Raw genomic sequence first — 27,270 nt, 5'->3', positions numbered from 1 at the left:
GTTCGTAGTGAAGTATGACTTAATCAGTTTGTGCACCTCACCCGTAAACACCAAGTCTGATAGCGCTGAGGATTTAGATCTCCAAAAGGGGCGCTGTGCTCTCTCCCTCTCCGGGCACACCGACCAAAGGAGCAGTGAACGATCAGACAGTGTTCTGGGGAGAAGAACGCAGTCAGCCGTCCAGTTTAACAGTGCAGGATCGACCAGTATAAAGTCCAGACGCGAGGAGGTCCCTTGTACCATTGAGTGAAATGAGTACTCCCTCTGCTCCGGGCACAGCAGCTTCCACACATCTCTCAATTCCAGCACTTGCATGCCACCCCCCCCCCCCCCCCCGATACCTCCTCTGCTGCCTTAGATCATGGCCGGTCCCCCCCAGCTGTTCTATCTTTCTGTGGGTCCAGGATGATATTGAGATCCCCCGCCCATACTATGCAAGTGTGGAGGAACCCAAAGCACGTTTTCACCAATGACTCCACAAAAAGGAAACGGGTCGTAGACGTTGGCACCGTAGATGTTAGTAAATGTGACTAATGTTGTGCTCAGGCAGCCGGACACAATTACAAACCTACCCTGGTGGGTCCCTCCAATGGACCTGGCAGGTGGCTCATCTCCAACCATGGGGGGTACACCTGCGCTGCACTGGTCTGGGGCTCGGACATCCTTTCACTGCCTTTGTTTAACCCTTCTTTCTGGGAAAAGGTCAGGAGAGATTGTTTTTTATTTCCTTTAGCCACGCGGTTCACACTCCGCCCCACCACCAGGCTTCTGTTCCACTGGTGTCACCTTCCGGGAAGTCACGGTCTCACCACTACTAGCAGGTGTCTTTGTTTGGGTTCTCCGAGTAAGCCCAGGCCTCTCACCCATACTTAGTTTATGTTGCTGCTGGGGCAACAGCTTTTCATGCACCCAGAGAGTAGTCCGCCTCCTGGCTGTGGTGCACGATTTGGTTGGTGGTTGAAGCCTAGGGGGCATCCTGCTCTTATCTTAGCCCACTATGGCCCGTCTCTGTGGCTCCTTATCCCGGGTGCTCCTCCAGACCAGGTGTTGAGGGCTCTAGTGGTCCTCTCCACTGCACCTCTTGTGACAGTGGGTCAGTTGTGGCGCTTCCTTCCTGTTCCAGATCACACTCTCCTCATACAGGCCCGCCTGGCACGTTTTCCTGCTCACAGCGACTTTCTACATCTGATCAGAGAGGGGAATGGGGGGGGGGGGGGAAGAGTTTTCCCTGGTCTACCCAGTCTTCCGCACTGCTTCTGGGACTCACTGTGCCTGTGCCAGAATCCTGAAGGGGCAAGCTGCACCCCTGCAGAACGCTGGAGCCACCCTGGTAGTTTCGAGTCAGGCACGGCACTGCTCAGCCTGGCTGTGATCAAGGCGGCAGCCTTCTTCAAGTCTACTCACACTTTGCGTCCCCCACTGCTGTGTCAAGGGGCCCTGCGACTCTTCCTGTGCCCTTTCACCCCACCAAGTTCTTTCCTGCCTTTATGCCGTCCCGGCTAGGTGATCCCATTGAGGTGGTGACCACGGGCAGTGCAGGTTTGTTTCCCCTACTCCTCCTTTATTGGGCTCCTGCGGTGTGTCCGCTGCCACCCTCCGGGTGGCTTTGCACTCGGGGCAGGGGGTCCTCCAACCCCCCAGCGGCGTAGTCTCTGCCCGTCAGGCGGTTGCTTACCCAACACTCACCAGGTCTGCTGGGAGTCCGATCCCTGCAGTGCAGGGCGCGCATCCAGTGTGCGCGGATGCTAGCCGTAGCACTTTATTAGCAGAGGTCGTATGGATAGCGACGTCCACCGTGGCCGTATTTCCCCCTGCACACGGCTCTTCTCTCCTGTTGGTCTACACTGGGTTGCATTGGCGGAGGCTGCCAACGGTTCCTCTAAGATTCTGCACACTCTACAGGCCCCACCCTGGCATGCCACACACTCTGGTGCCCGTCTATGGTCTCGTTGCATCCCTCCTCCACACGGCACCGTTGGGATCCCGCTCCGCCGGCTTGGGGTGTTAACTACACTGCTCGGCACGCTGTGAGGGCGGCCGCCACGAGGCTAATCCCCCCCCCCCACCTCCCAGAGGCAGGGGAGGTGATCCCCCTCTTCCACGGGTCACTGTCCACGTGCTCGCTGCAGTGGGGCTCGGCTAGGCTGCCCCCTCTCCCTGGCCACCCCGGTCTGTGCATCGTCACAAGTGCCTGGGCTGTGGCCCACATCCCAGTCTCCTTTGCCTCTTGACCACCGGGTCTCCTCCCGTCACCCCCAGAGCTTCTCCTGTGACTAGACTCGGGCCATGCAACGCTCACCCCAACAGCTGGTTCTTCCGCTTGGCAGAGGGTTATATGTTGCCCAATAGCTACGTCTGCAATCTCCCCGCTCGGCTGAGACTAAGGAAGTGCGGCTATCTTTGTCATGGGCACTCCAGCACCAGCCCCATCTCTGACGTCTCTAAGTCAAACTACCAGCTGCACCTCCTCAGAGGTATTCTTCCTTTCCTCGCCTTCCCCCAGAAGCTGTCTCCAGAGCTCTTGTTCCCTCTACGATGGACTACTCCAACAGCCTCTTTCTAAATCTACCTGCCTCTACTCTCCGTCCTCTACAACTCAACCAAAACAGGACTGCAAGACTTGTCCTTGGCCTCAAACCCAGGGATCATATCTCTCCAGCCCTGAAATCTATCCATTGCCTTCCAGTGGCAACAAGGATCAAGTTCCAGACCCTCTGCATGGTCCACAAAGCCTTCTAGGGTCTGGGTCCACAATACTGCCAACTCTCTTTGGATGCATCTTCCTACTCAAGCTAGCTCTTGGCTCCTCCATCCCAAACTCCTTGAGGGTCAGTCGCTTCTCCAAGCAACGAGTTGGGGCAGATCTCTCTCTTAGGCTGGCACACCCCTCCCCCCCACCCCGGAACAGCCTCCCTGCCTCCATTAAACTTGAGCAGAACATCTCCGGTTCCAGAAGCACCTCAAGACCATCCTCTTTGCTTCTGCCTTCTCTCTTCCTCTCCCTTGCTGATCTCCTGTCTGACACTTCACTGGTCACCTGGCTACCCTCTGAACTCTGGCCCAGGTCCCCCGACTGTCCAGTTGCACACCCGCTTTGCCTCTTGGCATCCCCCTGCACTTGTGGTCTGTATCTGTAACCCTGCAGTCCCCTTCCCTGCACTTGCCACCTGTTTGGCTGCATTATTTGTTGTATCGATTCTATGTCCTGCACTTGCCCATCCTTCTCCTCCCCGGCAGTTCTCCCCTCCCCCTCTGCACTTGTGCGATCTCAATGTCACTAGGTCTAGTAAGATCGTTGTTTTTGTCCTCCCTCTGTTTCCCCACCCTTGCCCCATCGTGTCTTGAAACTTGTGTATAGGCGCGTTACAAATGCCATATTATATCATAATGAAGGATTGTAGATTATTCTTACCAAGAATGCTTGTTCCCATTAGAGTAAAGGACCGTTTTGCTTCCCTTGTGATCAGGTCCTGCAGAACAATGGGTTTTCGATTATTCACACTGAGAATGTCAAATCCCATAAATTTTCTAATGGGAAATAGCAAATATCACTTAAAAAAACTAACTTTTCGTTATGGGAAAGGCACACGTTTGTCCTTTCTCTACCCCCCCCACCCCACCCCCATCACCAGTTTGTTAAGTCGTCTCTGGTGGGAAATATTAGATTGTACAGTCCTTTTATTTATGATAATATAACCTTTTACAGATATAGAGCACTCCATGCTGCAGAAAAGGATGCTTCTATGCTTTCAAAAATGTGGGCAGTTTCTTTTTTTCCATAACAAACTAGTTCCCATTATACAAGACCTTGTGATTGTCCGAGGTAGGAGTTCTCTTTCTCTAATGGGAAATAGCTGCTTCATTGTGAATAGGCTAGTTCCCATTCGACGAGAGGAACTTTTTGCTTCCCCAGGTTGAAGGTCCGTTTCTCGAATGGGAAATAGCCGCTTCTAGACTAGATTCCATTGGTCGAGGGGACCTTGTGGTTAGCGGTTTGTTCCTTGAATGGAAAATAGCTGATTCATTGTCCTCAATGGTCTCACAAGGTCTTGTCTGATGCAAAAGGGATAGCAAGTCAAAATGTTATTCTCCTTCATCTCATAATGCTTTTCCATCTTGGCTCTGCATATATCGTGTTGCCTATCTCGATGGATTCAGGTAGCCTTTATAAATTACTGTCCAGCTGGACCTCGACAATGGAACAGTGCCTCTTTCGCTTTACTTGAATACTTAGGACCATATGCTGCCAACAGATAGTTCTTGAATCCTTCTTTCCATTTAATAACCTATGAATAACCCAGTGCCGGGTGTGTTTGCCATAATCTTTGAATTAGTTAAATCATCTCAGAGCATTAGCCAATTGTGCTACGGCATGTCAGTCAATTGTGCTACAGCATGCTCCCTTCTTTAGGTGTTCAAATGTCCCTTTTGGTACCTTCACTTCGTGGGGGTGGGGGGCACAATCCGGAGCGCAGTGCCCACAGTGAAGTCCTTCAGCTTGTTATGTAGCTAAGCAACAGACATGTCAATTCCTTATGTCTCACACTGCCAGGCAACAACTGGGAACACAGGACAACATATGCTTAGATCACATGCTCCGTCACGTGCATGCATGGCTATGCTGCTAGGGGGCTTCCTGTGGCCTCATCGGCTCATGCACAGCCCACATACTGCCCAATACAGACCTGAGGAGTACCAATGAGTCGCTCTTCAACTCAACAACTAACCCTGTACCTGCTCAGCCATGGCAATGTCTCCTCCATGGTGGGCGGGGGGCACAATAAAGGTGCATGCCAGCGCAGGCTTTGTCATTGCCGCAACTCATCAGCAGTTCTTAAGGAAGGTTACCAGGACACAGCAAGAATGTGTGACTTCATTTCCTTTTAGTTCATCTTTATGAAATAAACAATAAAAAAAAAAACTGTCCTCAACCTCACACCAACCACTGTACTACTTGCCCGCCTTGCATTCTCTTCTAGTGTTCTCTGTTCTCATTCCACACCCATAACATTCCCTCTGCTAACATTCCTAACACTCGTGAGGAGGCACCCTTTCTTCTACGGGACTTTATTCATGTGTTCACTTTCTGTATTCTAATACTCACCTCTGGTTGCATTGTTTAGTGTGAATAGTTCAATTAGCCCCCCTCTAGTGCTCCAGGACACACTTTTTTTGGCTCCTCTTGGCACTTTTCTATATGAACATGGGTTGGCCCTCCGAAGATTGAGGACGCACTGCCCTACTAGGCATGAAGATTAGTTTGTTCTCCTGGACAGAAAGACAGTTTGTCCCTCCTAGGCTAGAAGACAAATATGGGCCCTTTGAGGGGCCAGAAACTGATGTGATGCATCGGCAAGGCCAGAAACCGGAGAGGCGCCACTCACCTTGGTGTTGAGGGTCAAACAACTGTCAAGTTGGTTTACCCAGGGTATTGCGCTCCTCCTCGCCTTTCCACTACCTCTCTCTACATTTGAGATCTCCTATGGGCTAGCTATTAAGTTAAGATGTACAACCAGGTGCTAGCTAGCATGCTTAACTGACACATGCCTTCCTCCACAGTATTTGCTTTATTTTCAGGGTCCACCTTCTGCACTTCTTTCCTCCACCGCCATTTTCTTCCTCGGTACCTCTCCCAAAACGTTGCTCCATGGGTGGCCCTCATCTTCCTACACCACTTTTGTCTGTACCTTTCAAACTGTTCTCCTCCTCCAAGTACCTTCTTCCTTGTGTCTCCCCTTCCATCTTGCCCTCCCCCTGCTTTAGTTTTCCCCTCTTCATGTTGCTCTCCCCTTTTCCTTCTTTTCACCCTTCTTCACACTCCCTTCCCCTTTCTACCATCCACCTCTCTTAAGTCTCAACCTCCTTACACTCCCATCTCCCTCTGTCATTCTTTACTCCGCTTTTTACTGCAACGCTGGTTTCCAAACTCCCATACTAGGCCTTCTCCCCAGCCTCCCTTTAGAGTTCTGCCTCTTTTGCAACTTACACAGTAAGGGCATTAATGACTGAACCTGGGTCATTGTGTGGATGTGACAAAGGGATTGGCTTTTCCGAGTAACACTTCTTGTCAGATCTTGTGGTTTGTATCAGTTATAAATTGTCAGCTGCCAAGTCAAGCAGCGCTGTCTTGGCAGGTGTCTCCTGCAGGCAGCTGCACATAACTGTGCTGACCTTGAAACCCCTCATCTGCCAACGCCATTGCATACCCTTATACGCAAGTAGGTCTTTCACACTCCATCCTGCAGACTGGGTAGTCATATGTACCTTTAGTTGGCTCAAAGGCGATACCCACAGACAGTTTGCCCTTCTAATGCAGAGTTGTTCTTTCTTCAAAACTCTACCAGGTCTTGAATTACAGACTGGTACCTGGCAAAAGGAGCAAGTGGATAGGGTAGACGCCTTGGGAATAACTCATATACTAGCAATTGTCTTTCTAAAAATGTAGTACACCCACTCTCCCCCAACCCTGCCAGGGTCTCTGTAGCTCCATACCGTGTCCACCTAGAAACATTGTCAGAGTCCTCTCTTTTTGTTATGCTTTTAACTCAGTTCTTTGTTGTACTCAATATGCAATTCTTTTGATTGATGGTTTCACATTTTCGGTCATTTATATTCCATGAAAGTATTTATATTGTTAAAGTAGAACTTATTACATGCGTTATCAGTTCATGGTTCTTACACATTTATCTTATTTAAGATGTATTATAACCGTTTAATTGGACCAAATTGTAAGATGATATCTTATCCATTGGCATAATGAAGGATTCTAATCGAGTATTTTAATTGAGCCTGAACTAGTTGCATTTTTTTCAAATGTGTTGTACCTCATTTTTTTTATGTGGGGTAGGTCACTCCTCCACCACCAGCCCCCCTCCTCACCACTCCTTACCCAAACCAATATGGCTTGACCCCATCCCACCATCTACCTTTTGAGTGAGCGGATCGACCAAGGTACATAAATACATAATTAAACTGTGTTATGTTCACTAATGTTCTTAATAAGAGTCTACACAGCTTTAATAAAATAGACAATTGGGTAATTGGTAATGGAAGTGTTTTTATTATGGCAAGTGCTTACACTGTAAAGCAACAAATAGTACATATACATGTGTAGAAATGAAACATACTTAACATTACACAGTACATTTAGCAACTGCCTTTTTAAAACCAAAGATCGAATTGGTGGAGCCATATGGAGTGAACCTGCTTTACCGGGGGTATTGGAAGAAAAAGAAGCCCAAGAGAGAAACATTTGCAAAAAAACTTTTCATAACTGCACATGAAAAGCTGCAAGAATGACATAACGGAAAAAGTAAACTTTAATCTTTTGTCACAATATTTCCTTTAAGGGATAAACAGATATTACGACTTCAAACTTTCAGCAGGCGCACACTGATACGGTGTCTTAAGTTTGTGACGATATTATCAATCTAAAAATGATTTGCTTTGAATAATGATGCTGTAGTGTGAACAAGTACGGGTAAACTATAGACAACTAAAGATCTCTGAAAGAAAATTTCCAAATTAAAAATGTCACTCGAAATATGGATTTATAGGACAGCGAGTTAAAATAACATGAAAAGCAACTCAGACTGCCTAAAATTTAAAATGTGACCAGAGTACAAGGAACTCGGAAACAAAGCGTAGCTCTTTGACCACTTGGATGTTTAGTTAGGACTAGGACCCCAATCAGACCTAACCAGCATAGTGAATGGTAAGGCATAAGGGTTTTCACCGTAGCGATACCTTTAGTCTTTGTCCAAAGTACCCTTTGATCCATAATCTTGGGAAGTTCTTTTTTTTTTAAACCTTTATTTTATTGGCAATTTGATGGGAGTACAACAGATTTCACATGGAATCAATACACTACGCAATTTATACACAGATAATCACAGTATTCAAGAATCACGGTCAATGTTATTAGCACAAATGATGTTGCAGTGTCTATTGTTCGTTGTGGTCAAGCTCACGCCCTATTCATCTGTGACCGTCCGAATAGCCAGATAAGCACAAACTCAGTCCAAACGTCCCTGAGTCTGGATGTCAAGGGCATGTAGTCACATACAGTTCCTCATTTTCATGAGACCAGTTAAGAGCAACAACCCACTCCTGCACTTTAGGAGAGTTTATATCTTTCCATTTAAGCAGAATGCATCTTTTGGCCATCATGCAACCCATATTTACAAACGCTCGATGTCTTTTGCTCGGCATGATTCAACCAAATACCAAACAGTACATTGAACAGGGAACACTCCAGCAGGACCTCCACCACCTTGGATAATGTGTATAAGACGTTGCCCCAGAAATCTTTTAAAGTAGCCACATCCCCAGAACATATGTAGGTGTTCACCCTGGGCAGATCTGCATCTAGGGCAAACATGGCCCTCGGATCGGAACATCATGCTGAGTGTAGCGCGAGTATAGTATAATCTGTTCAGTATTTTAAATTGCATGAGATTATATGATATGGCATTTATAACGCGCCTGTGCACAAGTGTTTCTAGGCGAGACAAGACAATGCGGGGGGGAAACAAGGGGTGACAAAATAACGATCTTACTAGGCCTTGTATCATTCAGATCACACAAGTGCAGGGAAGAGCGAAGGGGAGAAGTGCCAGGGGCAGGGGGAAGTGCAGTGAACTCAAAAGTGCAGCCAGCAGGTGGCTCATAAGTGCTGAGAGAAGAGACTCTTCAGTTGCCGATACAGACCATCAAGTGCTGGGGAGCCCAGAGGCAGTGCAAGGGCAACCGGACATGCAAGAGCCTGGGCCCCGAGTTCTGAGGGTGACCAGTGTGCAGAGCAGTCAGGTGCATCAGCAGGGGAGAGGAAGAGAGAAAGTAGAAGTGAAAATGAAGGTCTTGAGTTACCGGAGGTGGTTCTGCTCAAGTTTGAGAACCTGAAACTAAGGGAGACCCTCTTAGTGTGACCACACGAGTGTCTACTGGGCGTCCATAAGTTCCATACCCATTTCTCAGGACCAATGGAGTCGTGCATATGAGGCCAAGGGGACCATTTTGTTTAACACAATTTTATGAAGGGTGGAGAGAATATGTCTGTAGGCGCAGGAGTTTGCCATGTACACTAGCTCTGCAGTTGTGTGTGGGGGGGAGGGGGGGGTGGAGCGGGGAGAGGTGGGGGTTCATTGGGATATCCCGACCACAGGGTAGCCACTGCTGCTCGAATTCTGTAATATTGAAGCAATTCCCCCCAGGTACCTGCATAACCAGGGTGCCATGTAGTGGGCGTGATAGATTTCCCCACTGAATTCACTGGTACGTCCCACATAGGCCTAAGTTCGGAGAATCTCCACATTGGGAGACACCGATAGTATGGTCGGGCGGTCCCTGTAAAGGCAAATATTGCCCGCTAAACTCAAATCGTGGCAGCAACAGTGTTGTAATGGCAGCTCGGTCCAGCAGCAATGTCCTAAGAACTAAACGACCCGCTGCCAGTTTCTCTAACTTCACATGGGGCGACAGTTGTTTCCGGGTATACAAGTATGTAGTGAACTGGGCCTGGGCGGCCACCCAATATTATTCCAGGTGAGGGGCTAAGAAGCCCCCTTTCTCATAGGGAACGGTCATCTCCACCCATTTTTTCTGGACTGCTGCGGAGTGCCAGAGGAATTGTGCAAATAGCCCATGTATTCCTAGCGAAATAGGATTTCCCAGGCCAGAGTGGGACATTAATGAACATGTACAATAACTTGGGTAATTGCAGAGAGTGGGAGGGGATTCCATCGATTAAGTCTATCTTCCACATAGTTTATAGCTGCCACATAATGGTCTGGCAGTTGGGAGGTGCATGTTCTGGATACTACCACTCCCAGATATTAAATATGGTCTGGGGACCACCAGAGGGGGGAATGCGCCACAGGGTTTGGGCATGCTGTTCATGAGCGGGAAAATCTCTGACTTGGAAAAGTTAATAGTGAAGCCAGAGAATTCACCGATTCTCTTGATATCGTACAGGATCGGGTCTAGATTGACATGGGGGTCCCTAACATAAAACATCGGCGTACAATGAAATTATTTTGGGAGAGCCAGCCAAGCGGACACTGTGCTCCCCATGGCGATCCCAGATAAAATCTGCCGCGAGTTTGATAGAGTACAAAAAGGATCAGGGAGAAAGGGCAAGCCTGGCGGGTGCCTCTTTCCTGGGGGAATTGTTCAGATAAACACAAGTTGACTAGCACCCTGGCTAGTGGGTGCGTATATAATAATTTAATATATTGTGTCATGGATGGTCCTATACTTATCTTCCCCAGCACCACCAGTAGATATTTCTGAGATACAATATTGAGGGCTTTTTTAGCATCGACAGTGACCGCCACTGCGTCAGCCTTTGGATCTATTCTAGCCATGATATCGAATAGTCGCCTAATATTGAGTACTGTGGATCTTCCAAGAACAAACCCGGCCTGGTCACAGTGGATAAGATGAGGCATCAACGGGAGTAGGCGGTTAGCCAGAACCATAGCGTACATTTTGGTATCGCAATTCATGAGCGACAGGGGCCTATATGAACCACATTCATTGCTTGGCTTGTCCGGTTTCAGAAGTACCATAACTATGGCTTCCCAAAGCGACTCAGGCAGTAGGGAGTTACACAGCGACTCTTCCCAAACTCCAAGAAGGGTGGGAGCCACAATGACCGCATATTCCTGATAAAACTCTGCTGTGGGGCCATCAGGGGCGGGAGCCATTCCCTTGGGCAAGTTGACAACTACCGCCAACATTTCTTCTAGTGAAATGGAGCCCTCAAGTCCCTCTCTAGTCTGGTCATTAAGGCGTGACAACAGAATATCTTCCAGTAGCAAGTGTATGGTCTGTTCCCCCCCCGCAACGGCTCCGCCATATATAAAGATCTGTAGAATTTGCTGAACGTCTGGACCACCTCTATATCAGTCCATCCGGAATGGCTCTGCTTATCCAGTATGCAGTCCAGTTGAGCCTGCCCCATCTCTGTCCCCGCCAATGTCCTACCAGGTCTATCCCCTTCCCCGTATCTTCTGGCTGCTTGTGGGTGGGAAGAATACAGATTTCCCTGAGCATGCACCCCAAATCTTTCCAGTTCTGTCTATATTTGAGCGAGCACCAGGGGATCCGAAGAGCTAGAGAACTCAACCTGTTCTTCGGTGTGGATTCACATCGCTCCAGGTCTCCCCTAATACCTTTTAGTATTCTAGCCTCCCTAGATATTGCCATGCCACTGATGTACACCTTGAAGGCCTGCCATCCGGTACCCAGGGAGGTGGGCAGCAGTATTGCATTCAAAGAAGGTCTCAATGTCGGACTTGATCTCCACCCAAAACTAGATATTTTAATACTTCTGATTTAAAATCGCCAGGCACGCGCTGCCGTGGTCGGCCTGTCCATTTCCAGTGTTAGTGTCAACTGGGAGTGGTCAGGTAATGTGTGTGGTTTTATCTCAACGTCAAGCACTCTTCCCATATATGAGCTAGAGACCAGGAGCATGTCAATCCGGGAGGCCATATCATGCACTGAAGAGTAAAAGGTGCATTCCCTCGCCTGTGGATGTGTTAGGCGCCATGCATCACCCAGGGCCAGCAAATGTATGTGAGCTAGCAGTCAGCGGGCGGCTCTAGACTGGGGCTTGGGCGTCGCACTGGTACTATCCAGTGGACGATCCAGAATTTGGTTCATATCCCCTCCCCACACCACAGGTAACCCACAATATCCGGAAAGGATCCCCGCAATGATGTAAAAAAAAAAATAAATAAATAAAAAAAAAAAAAAAAACTTAGGGGAGTCAACATCGGGGCCATATGTATTTGCCAGTAATAGTTTTACTGCTTCTAGGACACAGTGAACCACGACGTACCTTCCCCCTCCAGGTCAATGTGTATCTTTTTCTCCATAAATCTTTGTTTTTTTATGTATAAGTATCATCACACCCCTGGACTGCGAAGAGTAGGAGGTAAATTATGTGTTCCTCCCCCATGCGGGGGCGATACTCCAGCATAGCTCATCTCTGGCATGGGTTTCTTGCAGGAAGACCGAAGGCTAAGTGAAAATGCGCGCTTTATCCGATTGTTGTGTTGGAAGGCATTGTCTCTTAGCCTTGAACTGAATAGGGAGAATGGACACATGGGGTTGCTTTGGGCCAACATTTAACACGTTTGAATAACAAGCGGGAGTTCCGCATGTGGAAGGGGTTTGTGCGATAAGTAAACACAACCCTTTCCAGATAACATCATCAAGGGCCTCTGAAGCCATGGGGCTAACGTTTCATGTTTGTGTACATTTCATGTTTGCTTGCTTTGCCTATTTAGGCCAGGAGTCTTGTACATTCATATGGGGGGGGGGGGGGGGGGAAGAGGACTCCCTGGTTTGCTCCATACTGCTTCGTGTTTCTCTGATGTCTCAGCACATTTAAACAGGTCATGTGTTCAGTAGGGGTGCTGGAAAAATGTGTAAGGTATGAAGACTGATAAGGCATGATATTGAAGGAGGATAGAGCGCAGACAGGGTTTAGGGTAGGTCAGGTTAGTAGGTTGTGGTCTAAGTATGTATGCATGTTCTTTCCCTACACCCCCCACACCCATCCAATCTTTTTGTGCCTCAACCTCTTTCTTTTCTGGTTACCTTTAACTCAAACATCAGGCACTTGTGCCAACCACCGTGGGAGGGTCGGATCCATTCGGCTTCTGTGGTTCGGGGGGAGTGTGTCGATACGCTCTCCCATTCTAGTTCTGACAAACACATTGCTCTTAATTGTTGTGCCATATCCTATGTGTTACCATATGATGTACAATCTGTTCCCTCAGAATTAAAACTTCTGTGCAAGTACAAATTGTGCCATCTGAGCACTAAATTGCCAATACTTTTACTGCTTTCTCCCCACATCACCATTGAATTGCATAACTGGCACATAACCACAAATCCAGACGTGTTCTAGCCCAGAACCGTATTCTCCCCCCAAACACCCCCACTGCCACCCCCCAACCAGCACCCTTGTGGTCCGGCAGGGAAAATTGAGTTTTCTTCCCCCAACTTGCAACAAGCAACTGCAATGGGGCAGACTATTGCCGATAAGCACTTTACGCTTAACAAGGGACGTCACATCCCTAACCGAAAAGAAGAATTGAGGCAGTGGAAACACATATGATATCCGGAGAGCACAGAAGCAACATGGGAGCAAGAGCACATTCAGTCGGGTATACTGTCCTCAGCTGCATCAGCAACAGGATAATTTATCGGAATCTGGGCTTCGATAAACTTCACGGCTTCACTCGGGACTGTGAAGAAGCAGAGTTTACCACAGAATTGGAATCATAGGTGCGCAGGGAATAGCATAACATATTGTATGTTGCGCTCCCGCCGCATTTTCTTGACCCCAAACTGTCACTGCTCATGTTGCACCGGGAGTGAGAAGTCAGGGAAAATACAAATGATTTGTGATCCTAGTTTCATTTCCTTCTTCTCCCTCGCCAGGAGCAATACTTTATCTCGGTTGGGGTGGCGCAGGATTTTCGCTATGATGGGCCTGGGGAAGTCGCCTGGTTTGGGTCTGGGGCTAAGGCATGGGGAGCACGTTTCACCACAAAAAAAAATGGGGAAAATTCTGGGTGGCCCAAAAGGTCTTTAAGTAAACTACCTAGTCCCTTGGCTATATGATGAATAGAAAGGGAATGTAGCCAGAGATTTAATATGATTTTAACTAGTTAGCACGTAACACTTTTTTAAATGGCACTTGGCACCTTTTCAAACATGTGGCACTTCACAGTTTTCTGAAGGGCACCTGACACTTCCAGAATCTGATATAATCTTTGTACTTTAGGCAGGCATATACGATTTGCCTTGGTGAGGTAAAAGGTTCCGCATTGACTTTTAGGACACATTTTCACTCAGCACTTTTATATGGATGTATAATGCATTTGTATGTACAAGGCAGTTTTGCCAGTATTTAATATGCATTTGTGTGCTTTGATATTTGTTCTCGTTTTAGCACTGTGTTAGGTATGCGGTTAGTGTTTTGGAATAAGTCATTAAATAAATGGTATGTATTTCTACATTACCTTGCAACTGCATATATTTTGCTGCATTACATGCATTTGTGTACACAAACAATTCACTTATTTACGCTGCCTTAAGTATTAAGGAAAATGGCTCTTAAGAATATCAATGTATTGTTTATCAACATTTATTTTGGGTTTCAATAAAACAAGTAATGTTTATTTAGTCAAGTTTGTTGTGTATTCAGCTTTGTTGCTACGTAGCAGACAGTGAGAATTTGTCAAAATTGGTAGTGCTAGTTTTTCATTGATGTGGAAGGCAGAAACCACCTTTTGTCGTAAATTGGGGTGCGTCTGAGAACCACCTTTTCCCTGTAGAAGATAACTAGCTGGGGTACCCAGCGTTGCCCATGTCCTGATCAAGTGGTTTCATGTGCCCTGGAGGATTTTGCTCTTGTCCTCTTGTTGGCAAGTCTTGCTTCACTTTGCTCTGGCAGCTAATTGTCCTTGGGGAAAGTTGCCTTGTCCTCTGGTCGGCAAGTCGTACTGCTGTCTGCTGTTGCGTTTCAGAAGTTTTGATTTTCGATTTGCATCAGATGGAGCTTTTCCAAGTGATGTTTGTTTTTTGTGTGGCATGTTTCAGTCACTTAATGGCTTTAGTACATTTGAGAAAATGTCCAAGAAAGATTGATTGTGCTCTCTTCTCGTGAGTGAACGTAAGTAAACGTTAACCTTGCCTTTTCCCATATTTGGAGTGGATTAAAATAACGTATTTCCTTTAAAATGCTTTAATAAACACTTTCTAACTGTATACAGTAGTAATTAATACATTTTAGTGGAATAACCAACATATTGAACATTTTGCTTCAGACACTTAGTGTAGTGAATCAGAGTGAGCATCAGTAAACAAGGGTGTCTACAGAGTAAATTTTGTGTATCCAAACGGACTACAATCTTGCCCCAGAAAAATGGGGAATCCAAGCAAAATTTGGTAGATGTGGGTTCAACGGTGTGGATTTTTATAACCGGACAAACAGACACACATAAAGCTTTATATATAAAGATAGAAGGTGGTTCTGTATGGGGCACTTGAAGCTCACTTATCCAGCAGGCCTGGGTGACAGCAACCAACAATGGGCTGTTCAAAAAGTTTTCACATGAGCGCCAACAGAACCACATTGAGGTCCCACTGGATGTGCAGTATTCTCCTCGGCAGGCTGTCTATAGAGACCGTAACATTTCTCCAAATTATTTGATTTGCTAATGACAGCGTCTGCAGTTAGATTTTCTAATATGCACCCATTGCTGCCAAATAGGTTAAACACGAGACCACACACCAATTCCCACTAATTGTGTGATGAAGGAGATGCAGTGGGTTTTGATCACCCCCTAAACACCAGTGACAAAAACACCTCCATTTACTTACATACTGTAACCTGGTGGAATCCTTCGTAGTGGCCCTATTGCTCCCCATGTTCTTTTGAGAGGATCCAAGGGGACCGTAGCCTAGGTCCTGTAACAATGCTTTAGATGGCATCACTTCTCCCCAGAGTGGTGGGGTGGGAGAAAGAGACCCGTTCCAAGAGGCAAGGGAGGTGAGGCTGCTAACCGATAGTGCCCCTAGGGGTGGTAACATGAAGGAGGACCTCAAAGGGAGAAACTCCCTGCCTGGGGATTTGAATGAGAGTTTGGAATACGGTGCCTTTAACTCCCAATCACAAGGGGTAATAACACCCAATTCGTCCTTAAATATGATAAAGGACTGGGACAAAGAAGAAACCAAGAACTCTACAGTCAAGAATGAAGAGTACTCAAACAGCTGCTCTCAAATCGGAACTGACCTTATGCTAGGGCAGTCGCAGCTACTTAATACAAACAGCAAAGAAGGACTAGCAGAACCAACTCTAGAGAGCTATCTCTGGGATGAGAGTCCAACAAGCGAGGATGCGTCCAAAAAGAGTTGAAAGGAGGGCATTGCGAGACTGTAGCAAGACAGCCATCTGAAGTACTGGAGTTGAACTGAGGGAAGCGTCTCGCCCGCCAGTGGAGAGCCAGCAAACCTTAAGTCGAAAGTCAGTGCGGTGATGGCATAACGTGTAGTGGGTGGATCATGCATTGCAAGAACACCATCAGCACAAGCCTACGGAGGAGCTGCATGGGTGGTTGCATGGAGGTAAAAGAAACTGTGGTGGTTGCAAGACCTGTAATGGGTGGACTATTTGGTACGAAACTTGCGTTCTGACCGCCAGCCATAATGGACCACAAAGTCAAGCGGGCCGATGAAGAGAGTGATGGAACGCAAAAGTCGAGCGGACCGAGGAAGAATCGAAGAGAGTGACGGGTCGCAAAGTTTAGCCGGTCAAGGAGAACAGAAGAAGAAAGTAGTAGATAGAACCCATGACCCCTGGCGAAACCAGTGAAGAGTTCCTCCTAGAGAAGGTAAAGGGAAAAGTGATAAGGTTGGGACAACTTCTGCCTCCGTTTGGAGTTCATAAGAACTAAACCATTCTGTGAAGCAATTCCATAGTCAGTTCCATAAGACTGTGGTATTGAGTAGTTGAAAGACTCAGGGAGCCTCTCCGTCATCTCAATGGGAACAAGCTGAAGGACAATGTTCAAGTAAAGAGAACACCAAACCCTTGGAGGGAATTAAACACATTGATGAAGGATTTAAAGCTGAAGTATACTTAAGAGGAAATCTGTGTAATCTGGACATTACATAGAAGGGAGGCACTAGTAGTAGTTTTGTTACATGTGTGGAACTTGGTGAACTCGGAACATTACAAGACTTTTACTCTCCTGGGTTGTGATAAGAAGTCTTTGGTTAGCTTCGTTGTGTTGTAGTGACAGGGATAATTTAGGAGTTTGACTACGACTGAATACTTTTTTTTTGACACAATGGATTTCTAGGACAGAGTTTTAATTTAGTGGAGTAGGAAAACCACCTCTAGTTGGGCTTAAGATAGATTTTGCATACTTTTATCCATAAATAAATGTTTATAACCAAAACCATGCCTGATTTTGGTCAGACTCCTCATTTCAGGTCACCACAGTCCTCGGGACCAGGCAATGAAGGAAAGATTTGTGCTTGGTGTAAGGAAGGCATGGTATCAAACAGTGAAGACAGACAAGTGATCTCAGTTCAAGTGTGTTTTTTAAACTTCACTGAGTTGGCTGAACGCCTATCTAACCTAAATCTAAGGATGGGAGCAAGCTACAACCATCAAATAATAAAGCAGTCTGAGTAGAGTCTGTCAAAATAAAAAGGGCATATACTAATAAACCTATTGCCAATCCTTCCTTCTAAATACAAAAGGGTGTGTGACAATGTATGCAAAAAAGAAAAATGTTCAAGAAATAATGTCAGGGTGGTTGAGCAGTTGGCTTCCCTTCTCTGCATTTTCAGCACAGGGCAATGCGGCACGTTCGAGCTTGGCACAAACTGTGGCTTCTCTGCCACAAGGATACAGTTCAAAGCATAGATAGCAGGGGGTCTTCTGCCAAAGTCTCTTTTCCAATAACAGTCTTTTACTGCTGAGGGCCTGTCAAACAAATAAATTTACATTCCTATCCGTATCTTCACATGCACAAGTGCTCACTTCCAATGTTTATCATGGGTCTCCCTCCTTCAGGCTTGGACCCCCATTTTTTACCACAATGGTTACACTGTCTCCCTCGTTCAGCCTCAGATCTCCCACATTCGGGCTCAGAGCCAATCAAAATTGAAGACTTTCGCATGTGCGAAGCGTTTTGCTTAAACCATTGCAGTACCACTTTGATTCACTTCACACAATGTCCTTATCAATCTTCTACTTTCGTTTCTCTTGGCGGGATACCTTACAGAGACCTTTGATTGAGCACACTCACAGTGCCAGACCACTCGGTCAATGGCATCGTACCTTTCCTTCTCAAGTTAAAACATTCATCAGCAGTTTAGCTTTACTCGTGTCTTTCATCACACGTGTTTAACAATGTACGTTCCAGCGCTTGTTATACAATGTTGCCACTTGCAACCTTGACAACACAGACCGGTCTTGCATCGGTCTCCCCAACTCACCGGCTGTGTTGATGTCAGGGGCAGAAGAAGGCACGGGCAAAGGACCATTGGGATTATGGGGTTACAGCGTTAAAAAGACCTTTGTTTGTGGGTTTACAGCCCTATAGACGATTACTGTGCCCTATGTGCAGGCAGAAGGGACTCAAAAACTACAGGATCCAGCAAAAGGCACGCCAGGACTATATTTCCCAGCATGCCTTGCGGACCCACGAGCCAATCAGAAGCTGCGTCGGGCGTGGCATGCGAACACGCATGCGCAAGCCCCAAGGCACGGGGCTTGTGCTTGAGAAACCAGAGGGAGAGGACGTGTGCCCAGCAGCTCCTGGAAAATCATACGCGTGGGGCCCAGAGCCTCCGGAGAGATCATCCGGCCCCTCGCATACAAAAGATAAGTACCGCTTGGCCCTGGGAGTCGGTGGGACAGATGGGAAAAGCGCTGGGGGCATATCCTAGCCCCTCCAGAGCTCCTGCGCCGCCGAATACAGATAAGTGGGCGGGATTGTTCGGGAAAGTGTTGTTTGTTATTCTGAACAAGTGGAACCAAGGCAGCTTGGGAATAATTGCAGCTCTGCGCGTTTTCGCCCAGTGCAACTTACACTTAGCGGGCGAAAGCACGCTATCTGGTATAGTCGGTCTGAAGGAAGACCGCGATGGGCAGCACCCATTACTAGGTGTTACAAACCACGTGCGGCAGCGTACACCAATGGGATTTGGAAACCGAATGCACGTCGTGTGCAGGATGTGTGCGTTTAGAATGTGTCGTGGGGAGTGAGAGATTACCTAACCTATGAGGCATACGCGAATGCTTGTCTTTGTTTTTCTTTTAGTCTGAACTGGACCCAAGGACTTCAGAGACGTGGCACAGGACTAGACAGCTCTTGCAGGACTGGACTAGAACTTTGAAAAAGCTAAGTGTGCAAGTGCATGTTAACTGACTTTGTGCTATGTATTTGGGCTAAAACCAGTAATTGATACCCAACTGTGTTAGTGAAGGTAACCCATGTGTTGAGGCTAGCAAATTTAAGTTGCATGTATATTTGGTGAAAACGAGTGAAGGGATCAACCCTCTCTAAAAAGTGTCAGTTCAAACACGGTTGGTAGCAAGAGTGTGCAATCATCATATTTACCCTGAATTCCCCAGTCCCATCCATAACCTCTTCCTATCCCTCAATCCGGTTAACCTACAACCCCCCTACCTATCCAACCATCGAGACCCTAACCCTCCTTCCCCACTCTGGTTAAGGAGGTCTGTGTAAGCCTTGACTTGCAGGCACCAAGACCATTGAGGGGGTGGTTGGTTCTGTATCACTCCTGCGCCTTGGATCAGGCCAGCCTTCTCAGAAGCACAAGCCCACGGAATATTCAGGCGCCCGAGTGGTGCAGCCAGCCCCCATCTCTGCCATGGAAGAAATTGCCACGGCCTTGCAGGATCTGCAGGGGGGAGTTGGCTGTGTCCAGACAGGATTATGCTACCCTGTCTGCGCAAGTCTGTAGCCTAGCAGCCCAAACTGCGCCATTACCAGGCCAAACGCCAGTACAAGTACAAGTTACCCCAGACCCAGTTGTTCCCCTTGCACCACCCGACAGGTATTCAGGAGACCCACAGAAATTATCAACCTGCATAACCCAGTGTCGCCTTCACTTCCTCACTAAGGCCGAAGCATTCCGGTCACATCAGTCTAGGACAGCATTTGTCATCTCGTACCTTACGGGGGACGCCGCAGCAAGGGCTAATCCTTTAGTCCAGAAGGATAATACCATCCTGTACGACTGGGATGATTTCCTTAGTGAGTTTGTAAAAATATTTAATCGGAAGACAGCCACCTTGTGTAAGGATTGGTAATTACTAGCCTTAAGGCAAGGGAACAAGGAGTTGGTGACATATGTCACTCAATTCAATCGATTAGTGGCCAAAGCCAAGTGGCCGCGTTACAAAACCATGTCTTTGTTTAATCAGGGGCTGAGGGATGATATTAAAGACCTTATTGCCCAGATTGATCCCCAACCTCGGGAACGTTCGGATATGATCGACCTAACTATGCGTCTCGATCATAGGCTAGCTGAACGGCGGGGGGACAAGAGAAGAAGGGAGCCTCGCCCAGTTGTGCGGTTGGACCAAGTCAGAGGGTCACGAGGGACGGTGGACAAGTCTGATGGTGTGTGCATGTATTGTGGGAAGTCAGGGCATTTTGTCCGAGAATGTCCCACTAAACCTAAAACACAGGGAAACGCCTCGGCTCATCAGTAGTGGGGGGGGGTCACCCGGTCGAGCCTGACAGAAAGCAGGGCCCCAATTGAAGGCTGTCCCAATTTTGGCCCACATGTCACTCTAAATGGGCGTTTAGTGTTCCTGGGGTTGCGTAAGGAGGTCACTATGTTGAATGACTCAGGGGCAACAGGTAATTTCATCGATGCCAAGTTTGCGCTTAAACTGGGTGTTCCGGTGCAACAGAAAAATAAACCCGAGCCTGTGCGAGCGGTGGATGGCACACCTCAATCCTCCGGTCCAATAATGCACAGTACCCACTTAGTCTTGGAATGCGGAAACGGGCATCGGGAAAATGTTGCCTTTATTGCCGCCCCGCAGTTCGGGCTTATTTTGGGATTACCTTGGCTAAGAAAACACGATCCCCATATTCAATGGACCACCGGGTTGGTCAATTTGAATTCCTGTTATTGTTTAGAGCATTGTAAACAACCGGTGCCGTTGCCCCTTCGTATTGCAAACATTACGGGTGATCAACCTGCGGTACACCCCGAGGAGCTAACGGCGCAATATGCCGATTTTATAGATGTCTTCAATAAGAAGGCCGCAGAATCTCTACCCCCACATCGGCCATTCGATTGTCGAATAGATTTGGAGCCAGGGGCTACATTACCTTGTAGTCGCATATACTCCTTGACCGAGGCCGAAAATGAACACCTCCGGGAGTACATCACAGCCAATTTACAAAATGGCTTTATAAGACACTCAAACTCGCCGATATCTTCACCTCTGTTCTTCGTACCGAAGAAGTCCGGGGAACTTTGGACTTGTATAGATTACTGCACGGTACATCAGATAACTATCAAAAACCGTTACCCGCTCCCCCTCATCCCAGTCCTTCTAGATCAGGTTTGGGACGCGGTTATCTATACCAAGTTCAATGGAAAACTGCCTTCCGAACAAAATTCGGATTGTATGAATATCAAGTTATGCCATTCGGTCTCTGTAACACACCCGCCGCCTTCTAACACTTTCTTGATGAGGTACTCCGTGAGTATTCGGATATACGTGCTGTTGTGTATATCGATGACATCCTTATCTACTCACATAGCCTCCAGGAACATGTCCAGCATGTACGTGCTGTCTTGCAAAAGTTGAGGGAACATCACCTCTACGCCAAGTTGGAAAATGCGAAATTCCACCAGACCACCGTGGAATTCTTAAGGTATTATCTTACCCCGACGGGTGTACAAATGGACCGCAAGAAGGTACAGACCATTCTAGATTGGCCTCCCCCGGCCAATGTAAAAGATGTGCAATCCTTTTTAGGTTTTGCAAATTTCTACAGGCGTTTTGTTACGAATTTCTCGGAATTGGTCACCCCGATCACAAGACTTCTATATAAGGGTTGCCCTTTTGTTTGGGATACCTTTGCTGGGCAGGGATTTCAACGGCTCACGAAGGCCTTTACCGATGCACCGGTACTAAAACATCCAGACTTGTCCCAGCCATTCGTGGTTTTGTCCCAAAGAGATCCTCAGACAGGCCTTTTACACCCAGTGGCCTATTACTCAAGAAAGTTGCTTCCCGCTGAGGCGAATTACATTATTGCTGATCGGGAACTATTGGCCATCAAGGCAGCTTTCAGCAAATGGCGGCATTATTAGATGGGGGCATGTCACACTGTGACGGTTATTACCGACCATCGCAACCTACAGTTTATTAGAACTGCCAGGACATTGAGCCTGCGCCAATTGCGTTGGGCCCAATACTTTGCTGAATTTGATTTTATTACTACTTACCGGCCTGGAACCAGCAATCGGAAGGCTGATATACTTTCCCGCTACCCAGAGACCACGGTAAAGGAAGTAGAGACCATGTCCCGGCCAATAGTACCTTTGGAAAGAATAGTGGGTTTAACCACTAATTTTTTTGAGAGCATCCAGAAAGAGCTTTCCATGAAGGACCTTCACCATTGGTGCAAACAAGATCCACAGCATGTAGACGGACTCCCCTATCGGGCTCAATCTTTGTATTTGCCCACAACCCAATTACAAGAACAAGCCATGTCATGGTGCCATGATTCATCATTAGCGGGTCATCCCGGCAAAGCAAAGACATTAGAACTAGCGGCAAGGCATTTCTGGTGGCCAAAGACGCGGTATGACGTCCAGCAGTATGTACAGAAATGTGCAATCTGCGCCCAGAACAAGGCCGATCACCAAAAACCAGCGCGTCTCCTTCGGCCATTACCGACCCCTACTATACCATGGCATACGGTCACCATGGACCTTCTAGTGGAACTTCCACAGGTGCAAGGTTACACTTCTATTTTAGTGGTTGACACCTTCTCTAAAATGGCCCATTTTATCCCCTGTAAAGGGGTTCCAACGGCCAAGGAAATTGCGGAACTGTTCCTGCAGAATGTGGTCCACCTCCATGGACTCCCACACCGTGTTATATCAGACAGGGGCCCACAGTTCACCTCTAGGTTTTGGCGTGAGTTTTGTGACATCATAGGCATGGAAGTCTGGCTATCTTCAGACTATCACCCTGAAACGGACGGTCAAACCGAGCGTGTGAACCAGGGACTGGAGCAGTTCCTGCGTTGCTTGGCCGCAGATAGAGAGACAACCTGGGTACAACACTGGCGGAATTAGCATACAATAATGCTGAACACTCATCCACGAAACAAACGACTTTCTTTTGCCTGTATGGAAGGCATCCACGGATGTTACCGTTAGTCGTTCCAACAGCAAAACCAGAACTGCATACACTGGCAGGACAAAGGGTTGAAATTGAGCAGGTTTGGAAGGAGGTACAGGGGAATCTCATATTGGCTATAAACACCTATAAGACCTATGCCGATAAACACTGACGCCCCCGTCCATTATACCATAAGAACGACCAAGTATGGTTGTCCACCCGAAATCTGCGATTAGCGGGACCCAGAAAATTGCACCCCCGCTATTTAGGCCCATTCAGGATGGACAAGGTTATTAATCCAGTGGCAGTCCGATTAGCATTACCGTCCCAGATGAGAATTCACCCCACTTTTCATACATCATTGTTGAAACCAGCCCCCCATGGTATTATTGCCCAAAAACCACCTCCACTGCTTGTGCAAGGGGAACCAGAATATGAGATCCGGGCCATTCTGAACTCCAAGAAACATAGCAATGGTCAAATGTATTATTTGATCGACTGGGTGGGGTATGGACCTGGAGATCGTTCCTGGGAACCCTCGCATCATGTACATGCCCCCCGATTATTGCGCACTTTTCATAAAAACTATCCAGATACACCTGGAAGTCCTGCCTTCTGTGGGGTTGGGGGGGGGGACTACTGTCATGGGCAGAACAAGGCATGGGCAAAGGACCATTGGGATTGTGGGGGGTACAGTGTTAAAAAGACCTTTGTTTGTGGACTTACAGCCATATAGACGATTACTGTGTCCTATGTGCAGGCAGAAGGGACTCAAAAACTACAAGATCCAGCAAAAGGCACGCCAGGACTACATTGACCCACGAGCCAATCAGAAGCCGCGCCAGGTGTGGCACGCGAACGCGCAAGCTCCAAAGCACAGGGCCTGTGCTTGAGAAACCAGAGGGAGAGGACGTGTGCCCAGCAGCTCCAGAAAAATCATACGCGAGGGGCCCAGAGCCTCTGGAGAGATCATCCAGCCCCTCGCATACAAAAGATAAGTACCGCTTGGCCCTGGGAGTCGGTGGGACAGAGGGGAAAAGCACAGGGGGCATATCCTAGCCCCTCCAGAGCCCCTGCGCCGCAGAATACAAGTGGGCGGGATTGTTCGGGAGAGTGTTGTTCGCGTTCTGAACAAGTGGAACCAAGGCAGCTTGGGAATAATTGCAGCTCGGCGTGTTTTCGCCCAGTGCAACTTACACTTAGCGGGCGCAAGCAGCAAAAGCATGCTATCTTGTATGGTTGGTCTGAAGAAGACCGCGATGGGCAGCACCCATACAAGCAACGTGCAGCAGCGTACACCAATGGGATTTGGAAACCAAATGCACGTCGTGTGCAGGATGTGTGTGTTTAGAATGTGTTGCGAGGAGTGAGAGATTACCTAAACTCCGAGGCATACGCTAATGCTTGTCTTTGTTTTTCTTTTAGTCTGAACTGGACCCAAGGACTTCAGAGACGTGGCACAGGACTAGACAGCTCTTGTAGGACTGGACTAGAACTTTGAAAAAGCTAAGTGTGCAAGTGCATGTTAACAGACTTTGTGCTATGTATTTGGGCTAAAACCAGTGATTGATACCCAACTGTGGTAGTGAAGTGAACGCATGCATTGAGGCTAGCAAATTTAAGTTGTATGTATATTTGGTGAAAACTAGTGAAGGGGAACACATCAACCCTCTCTAAAAAGTGTTAGTTCAAACACGGTTGGTAGCAAAAGTGTGCAATCATCATTTACCCTGAATTCCCCAGTCCCATACATAACCTCTTCCCATCGCTCAATACTGTTAACCTACAACCCCCTACCTATCCAACCATCGAGACCCTAACCCTCCTTCCCTGCTCTGGTTAAGGAGGTCTGTGTAAGCCTTGACTTGCAGGCACCAAGACCATTGAGGGGGCTGTTGGTTCTGCATCGCTCCTGTGCCTTGGACCCGGGCAGCCTTGACAGTTGATCTCTCTGGTGCTTTTGTTCTTAGAGCCAGTGACGATACCCCGACAGCTGCTGCTCCTCCTGCCTTGGTCGGTTACACAGGAAAGTCTTCGGTATCTCCAACACACAATGCAGGATTCTTCAGTCTGCTTTCCTGGTCTTACGCTTTCTGACTCAAAAGGTTTCTTGAAAGTAATGGTTTCTTACCAAAAAGGTCAAGGGTATTTCCCTCCTTGCAAACCCTTCTTGGTTTGCCATCTGTCCCCCTCGTTCGGCTGCCGACTCGAAACTGACGTTCCTTCGGGTGCTTTGCCTCTTATCTGTGTGGGAAAGTTTAATGAAAGTCATTTGTGAGTGATTATCAGCCTGAGCAGTCGTGTAAGTGTTTGAGAAGGAAAAGGGGGGGATGAAGGGGTCCGGGGGAGAGTTCCCATGTAGCCTACCTGGTAGGATGGGGTAAAGGTGTTACAGGGGGAGGGATACCATGTCTTGCCATCCGGTGTCTCACTCCCACTCCCCGAAGACCCCTCACCCAGGTGCTCCTAACACTGGTCCACCCTAGGAACTGGATCCAAAAGCCATGGCCATGTCCCGGCCTCCTGGATGACAGATCCCTGGGGACCAGTAGGGGAAACATTTTCTGGTTTCTCAAACCCACACCAATGGGCCCCACCCCCACCAGCCCTCCAAACCCACACTGCCCCCATCTCTTTCTCCAGACACAGACACACACACACCCATGTTCCTCCATCAGCGTGCCCCTATCATTCAGACCCCGCCAAGTTGCCCCATCCATCCCACTAGACCAATGCCATAACGCCCCATCCCCTTGCAGCCCCAGTCGACCCCCTCTAAAACCACCCATCCCAAACACTCTGTCAAAAATGAAATTCCCCTATTACCCAACACCCCCATGGTCCCTTTACTTAGCCGTCCATACCTTGCAATAGATCAACATGACTTTTGAAGTAAATGTAGTTTTCCGCTCATCGTATCCATCTGGTGGCTTGCAGGAACCTTTCACGGTATCCTGAAGAAAATGCAAATTGTAATTTCAGCCACCCAAAAGCACAGATTCCTGCGGCTCTTGCCGCCAGAACCTTGCCGGTTCCCGCTCACAAAAATCCCGACGAGGGACAAAACGAAGTCGGACGCTCCATGTGGTGTCTTGCAGAAACATTCCCGGTATTTCGAAGAAAATGCCGACCTTAAACTCAGCCAGCGAGAGCACGCAGATTACGTTTGCTTTCCGCTCCCCAACTCCATCTGGTGTTTTGCAGGAACTATGCCGAAGAACATGTCCACCTTAATCTCTGCCAGCCGAGAGCACACAAACTCCGGTTCCACTGTACAGACTTGCTCTGGCATCTGAAGCTGAGAAGCTTTCGCGCTCACGGAAACGAAGTGATGACGTCAAACTCTACGTAAATGGTAGGGGACGTGCCATAAGTCACGTGAAGAAGAGAGGCGGTCGCGTTGCTATGGTCCGTTTCTCGGATGGGAACTAGCTACCTTTACCAGACGCGCCTGTTCAGTTTCTAGGCAGCATCAGGTGAGCGCATGCTCTTGTAGTGAATTTTAGATGCATTTCTTTTAGCATCCATTAACATAGGTAGCTTTGTTGTTGTATTGGTAAGAGGAGCCCTTTTGCAACCTCTGGAATTGCACGTTTAAGAGGTTGAAGCTGTAATTCGTTGTATTGTACTTATCACATGTTGAAATTAAAAAATTAAGTATGTGACTTTCAAAACATCTGGTTTTGAAATTACACAGGGCAGCCTGTTGTTGATATCGTAGACACAGTAGCTGTTTCGAAGCACATTTACAGTTTAAGGCGCATGATTGCTCAACTGCTGTGCAGCTATTACACAGACCGTGGTCTGGTGTAAGTGACTATATATATATATATATGACATAGACACTCACACACACCGGCTAATGATTGCAGACGTGTACTGTCTCCAGTTCCAGTGCCTACTCTGAAAGTAATGATTCCCCAGGACTAATGGCTGCAGATCAGGTACTTTCTCTGGGTCTAATGACCCTTCTTTGGTTAATAACTGCAGGCACAGTGACTGTTCTAGGTTTAATGGCTGCACACACAGAAACAACACGACGAGTATCAGCATGCACAAAGGCCCCGCCCATCACATCCGCTGGCTGGAGCGAATGAGTGCAGACTCAATACCTGCTCTGGAGCGAATGACTTCCGATATAGTACGTACCTGTTCATCCGGTACAGCTGACAATACCTGCCCTGGGGCAAATAATTACACGATATCGGATCTGGGATAGCGATTCCAGACACCGTACCTGCCTTGGAAATAGCAGATACCGGTTTGATACCGTATCTGCTAATCCGTTACATATGACAGAATACCTGAATGATGCTGCATGC

At 47.7% G+C, this 27,270-nt stretch overlaps 1 protein-coding gene and 1 long non-coding RNA gene across 5 annotated transcripts in view; one reads left to right on the top strand and one right to left on the bottom strand.

The window, feature by feature from the left end:
• Positions 1 to 7,037: 7,037 nt before the first annotated feature.
• LOC138526442 (uncharacterized) lies at positions 7,038 to 26,254 on the bottom strand. Its single transcript, XR_011283574.1, has 2 exons — positions 25,813 to 26,254; positions 7,038 to 25,192 (listed from the first exon to the last, which is right to left on the bottom strand). It is a non-coding gene; the product is annotated as an uncharacterized lncRNA (long non-coding RNA).
• Positions 26,255 to 26,314: 60 nt separating this feature from the next.
• ARL13B (ARF like GTPase 13B) overlaps positions 26,315 to 27,270 on the top strand; it is a 1,122,894-nt gene continuing 1,121,938 nt past the window's right edge. For 3 of the 4 annotated variants that reach the window (XM_069637199.1, XM_069637198.1, XM_069637196.1), the window contains exon 1: positions 26,315 to 26,424. The gene's annotated coding sequence lies outside the window, so the exon portion shown is untranslated. The remainder of the gene's footprint in view (positions 26,425 to 27,270) is intronic. The other variant, XM_069637197.1, reaches the window with a different exon arrangement.

This window comes from Ambystoma mexicanum, chromosome 7p (assembly GCF_040938575.1).
Source record: "Ambystoma mexicanum isolate Mex_15411 chromosome 7p, UKY_AmexF1_1, whole genome shotgun sequence".
Taxonomy (NCBI): domain Eukaryota; kingdom Metazoa; phylum Chordata; class Amphibia; order Caudata; family Ambystomatidae; genus Ambystoma; species Ambystoma mexicanum.
The sequence above is the reverse complement of the archived record's forward strand: the minus strand, read 5'-3'. Positions and strand labels throughout refer to the sequence as shown.